General features: G+C 48.0%; 1 long non-coding RNA gene across 1 annotated transcript in view; it reads left to right on the forward strand.

Moving 5' to 3' along the window:
- LOC137359077 (uncharacterized) overlaps nucleotides 1–720 on the forward strand; it is a 3,253-nt gene extending 2,533 nt beyond the window's left edge. The window contains exon 2 of the long non-coding RNA XR_010971434.1: nucleotides 1–720. This exon is cut by the window's left edge and continues 363 nt beyond it. This is a non-coding gene — a long non-coding RNA (uncharacterized lncRNA).
- Nucleotides 721–6,894: the final 6,174 nt, after the last annotated feature.

The following is a 6,894-nucleotide window of genomic DNA, read 5'->3' on the forward strand; positions in this document are numbered from 1 at the left end:
AGCGAACATTCTCTCTTTGCACATTTCACCGTTCGGGTAATTTATACGGATGCGTTTTTTAATTTAACGTCACTGCTTTCCGTCATGCCACTATCCTCGGGACCTCTGTACAGAATTTCGGGAACGCCGTGGCCCTGCGCTGGCTGGCGGCGTTCCCTGAAGTGAGCCGGGGAGCGACATTCCGTGGAGGCTTCGCCCGCGCGCCGACAACGTATGCTCAAAAACTGGGACGGGGCGGCAGACCATTCCCACTTTCCCGTTGGGAAGTGCATTCCTGGCGCTGACCTCCTCCCCCTCGCCACCCACCCTTGCCGTTGGTCCATCCTCCAGCCAATTGGGAAAGGCCGGTTGGACCCAGGGCGACGATTTGCCCATTGTCCTGCAATTCCGACAGGAAGGAAGCAAATAGTTGTCCGGAGATCCTTCTTCCCTGCTGGAGGATTGCCTCGTCGGAGCCAGACTCCAGTCCTGGCAGACTGCCCTTCCCGGCTCCGGGTGCTTCCTGGAGAATTGGCAATCCCGAGTCACCTAGTTTGCCGTATCCGGGATTGGGGTTTACACCGGATGCCTGTGGGGATGATCTGCCTCTCAACTCTGACCCCTCACCCCCAGACATTCCCATGAACGTAGCCTCCCCTCTCAATAACCGGGAGATGTCGTCGGAGTTGTAATGTTTGATCTCCTTTCCATTCCATGTTTTATTGAATGATATTCCTCTGAGCGTGAGAGACTTTCATTGGGCTGGCGCCGGAGGCGGTCACGGCGCAAGACGGCAGCAAATCGACACGGGCTATCTTCACACCCCCTCGCTTTGTGAGCGACAGGGAGGGGCGTCACACACTGAGCAGTATTGTGTAGCGGTTCCCGGGGCCGCCAGTCACTTTTCACACTCTGGAGGGTACAACAGTGACTGCCTGATCACTATTAGAATGGGGGCAGAGGGTAGGGGTCAAATGGGATCGCAATATTCCAAAGTGAGTGTACAAATTTCCTACATTCCCCCCTAGAGGGGGAGACAGAAAATGATGATCTTCACCGGGCAATGTGCAATAGTGAGTAGAGATCTTCACTGGGCAGTGGGTAATAGTGAGTAGAGATCTTCATAGGGTAGTGTGTAATAGTGAGCAGAGATCTTCACCGGGCAGTGTGTAATAGTGAGTAGAGATCTTCACTGGGCAATAGTGAGCAGAGATTGTCACTGGGCAGTGTGTGATAGTGAGTCGAGAGCTTCACCGGGTAGTGGGTAATAGTGAGTAGAGATCTTCATCGGGCAGTGTGTTATAGTGAGCAGAGATTTTCACTGGGAAGTGTGTAATAGTGAGTATAGATCTTCACTGGGCAGTCTGTAATAGTGAGCAGAGATCATCACTGGGCAGTGTGTAATAGTGAGTCGAGATCTTCACTGGGCAGTGTGTAATAGTGAGTAGAGATCTTCACCGGGCTGTGTGTAATAGTGAGTAGAGATCTTCACTGGGCAGGGGGTAATAGTGAGTAGAGATCTTCACCGGGCAGTGGGTAATAGTGAGTAGAGGTCTTCACCGGACAGTGTGTAATAGTGAGCAGAGATCTTCACCAGGCAGTGGGTAATAGTGAGTTGAGATCTTCACCGGGCAGTGGGTAATAGTGAGTAGAGATCTTCACCGGGCAGTGGGTAATAGTGAGTAGAGATCTTCACCGGGCAGTGAGTAATAATCTTCACTGGGCAGTGGGTAGTAGTGAGTAGAGATCTTCACAGGGCATTGTGTAATGGTGAGTAGAGATCTTCACCGGGTTGTGTGTAATAGTGAGTAGAGATCTTCACCGGGCAGTGGGTAATAGTGAGCAGAGATCTTCACCGGGCAGTGGGTAATAGTGAGTAGAGATCTTCACCGGGCAGTGTGTAATAGTGAATAGAGATCTTCACTGGGCAGTGGGTAATAGTGAGTAGAGATCTTCACCGGGCAGTGAGTAACAGTGAGTAGAGATCTTCACTGGGCAGTGGGTAGTAGTGAGTAGAGATCTTCATAGGGTAGTGTGTAATAGTGAGCAGAGATCTTCACTGGGCAGTGGGTAATAGTGAGTAGAGATCTTCACCGGGGCAGTGAGTAATAGTGAGTAGAGATCTTCACCGGGTAGTGTGTAATAGTGAGTCGAGATCTTCACCGGGCTGTGGGTAATACTGAGTAGAGATCTTCACTGGGTAGTGTGTAATAGTGAGTAGTGATCCTCACTGGGTAGTGTGTAATAGTGAGCAGAGATCTTCACTGGGTAGTGGGTAATAGTGAGTAGAGATCTTCACCGGGCAGTTTGTAATAGTGAGTAGGGATCTTCACCGGGTAGTGTGTAATAGATAGTCGAGATCTTCACTGTGCAGTGTTTAATACTGAGTAGAGATCTTTACCGGGTAGTGGGTAATAGAAAGTAGAGATCTTCACCGGGCAGTGGGTAACAGTGAGTAGAGATCTTCACTGGGCAGTGTGTAATAGTGAGTAGAGATCTTCACTGGGTAGTGGGTAATAGTGAGTAGAGATCTTCACCGGGCAGTTTGTAATAGTGAGTAGGGATCTTCACTAGACAGTGGGTAATAGTGAGTCGAGATCTTCACCGGGTAGTGTGTAATAGTGAGTAGAGATCTTCACCTGGCAGTGGGTAATCGTGAGTAGAGATCTTCACTGTGCAGTCTGCAATAGTGAGTAGAGAACTTCCCCGGGCCTTGGGTAATACTGAGTAGAGATCTTCACTGGGCAGTGTGTAACAGTGAGTAGAGATCTTCACTGGGTAGTGGGTAATAGATAGTAGAGATCTTCACCGGGCAGTGGGTAACAGTGAGTAGAGATCTTCACTGGGCAGTGTGTAATAGTGAGTAGAGATCTTCACTGGGTCGTGGGTAATAGTGAGTAGAGATCTTCGGGCAGTTTGTAATAGTGAGTAGGGATCTTCACTGGACAGTGGGTAATAGTGAGTAGACATCTTCACTGGGTATTGTGTAATAGTGAGTAGAGATCTTCACCGGGTAGTGGGTAATAGTGAGCAGAGATCTTCGGGCAGTCTGCAATAATGAGCAGAGATCTTCACCGGGCAGTGTGTAATAGTGAGTAGAGATCTTCGCTGCGTAGTGGGTAATAGATAGTAGAGATCTTCACCGGGCAGTGGGTAATAGTGAGTAGACATCTTCACTGGGTAGTGTGTAATAGTGAGTGGAGATCTTCACCGGGCAATGTGTAACAGTGAGTAGCGATCTTCCCTGGGCAGTGTGTATTAGTGAATAGAGATCTTCACCGGGCAGTGGGTGATAGTGAGTTGAGATCTTCACTGGGTAGTGTGTAATAATGAGTAGAGATCTTCACCGGGCAATGGGTAATAGTGAGTAGAGATCTTCACCGGGCAGTGAGTAATAGTGAGTCGAGATCTTCACCGGGCAGTGGGTAATAGTGAGTTGAGATCTTCACTGGGTAGTGTGTAATAATGAGTAGAGATCTTCACCGGGCAATGGGTAATAGTGTGTAGAGATCTTCACCGGGCAGTGGGTAGTCGTGAGTAGAGATCTTCACCGGGCAGTGGGTAGTAGTGAGTAGAGATCTTCACCGGGCAGAGGGTAATAGTGAGTAGAGATCTTCACCGGGCAGTCGGTAATAGTGAGTAGAGATCTTCACCGTGCAGTGGGTAATAGTGAGTAGAGTTCTTCACCAGGTAGTGTGTCATAGTGAGTAGAGATCTTCACCGGGCTGTGGGTAATAGTGAGTAGAGATCTTCACCGGGTAGTGAGTAATAGTGAGTAGAGAACTTCACCAGGCAGTGGGTAATAGTGAGCGGAGATCTTCACTGGGCAGTGTGTAATAGTGAGTAGAGATCTTCACCGGGCAGTGGGTAATAGTGAGTAGAGATCTTCACCGGGCAGTGTGTAATAGTGAATAGAGATCTTCACAGGGCATTGTGTAATAGTGAATAGAGATCTTCACCGGGCAGTGGGTAATAGTGAGTAGAGATCTTCACCGGGGCAGTGAGTAATGGTGAGTAGAGATCTTCACCGGGTAGTGTGTAATAGATAGTCGAGATCTTCACTGTGCAGTGGGTAATACTGAGTCGAGATCTTCACTGGGTAGTGTGTAATAGTGAGTAGTGATCCTCACTGGGTAGTGTGTAATAGTGAGCAGAGATCTTCACCGGGCAGTGTGTAATAGTGAATAGAGATCTTCACCGGGCAGTGGGTAATAGTGAGTAGAGATCTTCACCGGGCAGTGGGTAATAGTGAGTAGAGATCTTCACCGGGCAGTGGGTAATAGTGAGTAGAGATCTTCACTGGGCAGTGGGTAGTAGTGAGTAGAGATCTTCACAGGGCATTGTGTCATGGTGAGTAGAGATCTTCACCGGGTTGTGTGTAATAGATAGTCGAGATCTTCACTGTGCAGTGGGTAATAGTGAGTAGAGATCTTCACCGGGCAGTGGGTAATAGTGAGTAGAGATCTTCACCGGGCAGTGTGTAATAGTGAATAGAGATCTTCACCGGGCAGTGGGTAATAGTGAGTAGAGATCTTCACCGGGCAGTGGGTAATAGTGAGTAGAGATCTTCACTGGGCAGTGGGTAATAGTGAGTAGAGATCTTCACCGGGCAGTGGGTAATAGTGAGTAGAGATCTTCACCGGGCAGTGGGTAATAGTGAGTAGAGATCTTCACCGGGCAGTGGGTAATAGTGAGTAGAGATCTTCACTGGGCAGTGGGTAGTAGTGAGTAGAGATCTTCACAGGGCATTGTGTAATGGTGAGTAGAGATCTTCACCGGGTTGTGTGTAATAGATAGTCGAGATCTTCACTGTGCAGTGGGTAATACTGAGTAGAGATCTTCACCGGGTAGTGTGTAATAGTGAGTAGAGATCCTCACTGGGTAGTGTGTAATAGTGAGCAGAGATCTTCACTGGGCAGTGTGTAATAGTGAGTCGAGATCTTCACCGGGCTGTGGGTAATACTGAGTAGAGATCTTCACTGGACAGTGTGTAATAGTGAGCAGAGATCTTCACTAGGTAGTGTGTAATAGTGATCAGAGATCTTCCCTGGGCAGTGTGTAATAGTGAGTAGAGATCTTCACTGGGTAGTGGGTAATAGTGAGTAGAGATCTTCACTGGGCAGTCTGCAATAGTGAGTAGAGATCTTCACTAGACTGTGGGTAATAGTGAGTAGAGATCTTCACCGGGCAGTGTGTAATAGTGAGTAGAGATCTTCACTGGGTGGTGTGTAATAGTGAGCAGAGAACTTCACCGGGCAGTGTGTAATAGTGAGCGGAGATCTTCACTGGGCAGTGTGGAATAGTGTGTAGAGATCTTCACTGGGCAGTGTGTAATAGTGAGTAGAGATCGTCACTGGGTAGTGTGTAATAGTGATTTGAGATCTTCACCGGGCAATGTGTATTAGTAACTAGAGATCTTCGGGCAGTGTGGAATAGTGAGTAGAGCTCTTCACCGGGCAGTGGTTAATAGTGAGTAGAGATCTTCACCGGGCAGTGGGTAATAGTGAGTAGTGATCTTCACCGGGCTGTGGATAATAGTGAGTAGAGATCTTCACCGGGCAGTGAGTAATAGTGAGTCAAGATCTTCACCGGGCAGTGGGTAATATTGAGTTGAGATCTTCACTGGGTAGTGTGTAATAATGAGTAGAGATCTTCACCGGGCAATGGGTAATAGTGAGTAAAGATCTTCACCGGGCAGTGGGTAGTAGTGAGTAGAGATCTTCACCGGGCAGTGTGGAATAGTGAGTAGAGATCTTCACCGGGCAGTGGGTAATAGTGTGTAGAGATCTTCACCGGGCAGTGGGTAATAGTGAATAGAGATCTTCACCGGGCAGTGGGTAATAGTGAGTAGAGATCTTCACCGGGCAGTGTGTAATAGGGAGTAGAGATCTTCACCGGGCAGTGTGTAATAGTGAGTAGAGATCTTCCCTGGGCAGTGTGTAATAGTGAGTAGAGATCTTCACTGGGTAGTGGGTAATAGTGAGTAGAGATCTTCACTGGGCAGTCTGCGATAGTGAGTAGAGATCTTCACTAGACTGTGGGTAATAGTGAGTAGAGATCTTCACCGGGTAGTGTGTAATAGATAGTCGAGATCTTCACTGTGCAGTGGTTAATACTGAGTAGAGATCTTCACCGGGTAGTGTGTAATAGATAGTCGAGATCTTCACTGTGCAGTCTGCAATAGTGAGTAGAGATCTTCACCGGGTAGTGGGTAATAGATAGTAGAGATCTTCACCGGGCAGTGGGTAACAATGAGTAGAGATCTTCACTGGGCAGTGTGTAATAGTGAGTAGAGATCTTCACTGGGTAGTGGGTAATAGTGAGTAGAGATCTTCACCGGGCAGTTTGTAATAGTGAGTAGGGATCTTCACTAGACAGTGGGTAATAGTGAGTCGAGATCTTCACCGGGTAGTGTGTAATAGTGAGTAGAGATCTTCACCTGGCAGTGGGTAATCGTGAGTAGAGATCTTCACCGTGCAGTCTGCAATACTGAGTAGAGAACTTCCCCGGGCAGTGGGTAATACTGAGTAGAGATCTTCACTGGGCAGTGTGTAATAGTGAGTAGAGATCTTCACTGGGTAGTGGGTATTAGATAGTAGAGATCTTCACCGGGCAGTGGGTAACAGTGAGTAGAGATCTTCACTGGGCAGTGTGTAATAGTGAGTAGAGATCTTCACTGGGTAGTGGGTAATAGTGAGTAGAGATCTTCACCGGGCAGTTTGTAATAGTGAGTAGGGATCTTCACTGGACAGTGGGTAATAGTGAGTAGACATCTTCACTGGACAGTGGGTAATAGTGAGTAGACATCTTCACTGGGCAGTCTGCAATAGTGAGTAGAGATCTTCACTAGACTGTGGGTAATAGTGAGTAGAGATCTTCACCGGGTAGTGTGTAATAGATAGTCGAGATCTTCAC

Source organism: Heterodontus francisci, unplaced genomic scaffold (assembly GCF_036365525.1).
Source record: "Heterodontus francisci isolate sHetFra1 unplaced genomic scaffold, sHetFra1.hap1 HAP1_SCAFFOLD_691, whole genome shotgun sequence".
NCBI classification, from domain to species: domain Eukaryota; kingdom Metazoa; phylum Chordata; class Chondrichthyes; order Heterodontiformes; family Heterodontidae; genus Heterodontus; species Heterodontus francisci.